At 40.2% G+C, this 1942-nt stretch overlaps 1 long non-coding RNA gene across 1 annotated transcript; it reads left to right on the forward strand.

The window, feature by feature from the left end:
• The first annotated feature begins 499 nt into the window (after positions 1-499).
• LOC136962910 (uncharacterized) lies at positions 500-1181 on the forward strand. The gene is made up of 3 exons (XR_010878955.1): positions 500-629; positions 810-980; positions 1077-1181. It is a non-coding gene; the product is annotated as an uncharacterized lncRNA (long non-coding RNA).
• Positions 1182-1942: the final 761 nt, after the last annotated feature.

Here is a 1942-nt window from a genome sequence, read left to right on the forward strand (position 1 = left end):
TATATAATAAATGATATGTATTGTTGGGAAATCACATCTCTGTGTGTCATTTAGTTGACTGACCCGCAACTTTTCGAACTGGTTAATGTGCCCAGGCGCACCCTTCCACATTATGTAATGTTTTTACTTTAACACAATGTTTGCTGCTTCAATCCAGATGAGTATAGAAAAGTACTTTCTGAAAAAGGCACGTATTGAGGATGAGGACCAGCCAGAACCGGAGGTATCAGTCTGAAACAGCGCTGAACAGTCCGACCAGTATAGTAATTAGTTTTGTTATTAATTTGTTTACAATATTTTCAGGCTTCAACCAGTGCTGCTCAGGCAAAAAGACAGGGTCAGGGAGAGAAAGAAATAGTTTCTTTAGGCCTTGAAGAAAGAGTAGGAGAGGATGACAGCATCCATGCTGCTGTGAGAGAGACAGCTGAAACAACAGGTAAGGTGTACAAACAGATGTGGAAACAGGCAGGTAAGAAAGCAGGTTCCAGGACAAGGGAAATATATTCTTCTGTTTCTAGCAGACAGGACTTTGGCAACATCCAAAGGCACCAAACACAGGGGCACTGGATTCAACCCTGAGTGGTTGAACATGCTTCAGTTCAAGCCATGGTTGTACCACACACAGCATGGTAAACTTAATGGCTGGATACTATTCTATCCTTTACAAATAATCTGAAATATATTTGTATTGATTATTCGTTTTATATGATTATTTATGTAATAAATGTATTATGATAATTAAAAAACACAAAGTGTGACTGTGGAATGTCTATTTAACTAATTTCATTAATTATCAATGTACTTTTAAGGGATGTTTTGTAGACTGTGCAGGCAGCACAAGCCTGCACCCAAGAAAGGTGCCACAAAGAGGGCTTTTGTTGAGGTCGGGGCCAATACCTACAGGAAAGACTATTTGGAGTGGCACATCACCAAAGAGCACCACCAGGAGAGCATCAGATGCCAGGCATCTCTTGCATCCGGTAATTTCTGAGTCCAATAGCAGATCATATATAATAATAATATAACTTCATTTAGTATACTCCCAAATTATTTTCTAACAATTTTGGCATTAACAGGTGTCTCTGTAATGGACTCTTTCGAGCCTACTATTGTGCTAGAGCACGAGGCCATCATTGGTGGCTTCAAGTGTCTCTACTGGCTGGTAAAAAATGAAAAGGCCCACCACACCAACTACTCAAAGCTTCTGAGCCTGGCAGAGCTTTTGGGGTGTGATTACTTTAAGAAGTTAAAGGTAACACACCTAAACCGTAAGATAAATGTCACCTATTATGTAAACATACATTTAATCTTTACTTTAATGACTATACATGTTTTCCCTTTCCCAATGTCTAGATTGACCATAGGAACAATTACAGGTCTCATCGAATAATTGATGAGATGCTTGATATTTTGTCTCAGGAAATTGAGGAGCCTATTCTGATGGCCATAAGAGCATCACAGGCAATTAGCCTGGAAATAGATGAAAGCACAGATGTGTCTGTGTCCAAGCAGCTCGATCTGCATGTCAGGTATGCATTTATTTTCTTTGTCAGATATACATGTTGGTCCCTGTTGAAGAACTGTGGATACTAAATGCTTTTCTCACAGATACATGGATACACAGGGAAAAGTAGTGAACCAATTTCTGGATCTTGTTACTGTTCCGGATGAAAAAGCTGACACCATTGTGTCAGCTGTTAAAAAAGTGCTACTAGAGAAAGGTATCCCAACAGAGAGGCTGTATGGGCTCGGGACTGATGGGGCAGCTGTAATGACAGGTAATTATTTTAAACCATGTGAGAGTATCTTGGCGGTTGAATCCCTAAATATTGTGACTAAATATTGTTTTTTAAATCTAGGGCGTTTGAATGGGGTTGCAAAGCAGCTAACTGACAGCTTCCCCAAACTTGTGACCGTGGCCTGTGCTGCCCACAGACTGGCC

This window comes from Osmerus mordax, chromosome 19 (assembly GCF_038355195.1).
Source record: "Osmerus mordax isolate fOsmMor3 chromosome 19, fOsmMor3.pri, whole genome shotgun sequence".
NCBI lineage: Eukaryota > Metazoa > Chordata > Actinopteri > Osmeriformes > Osmeridae > Osmerus > Osmerus mordax.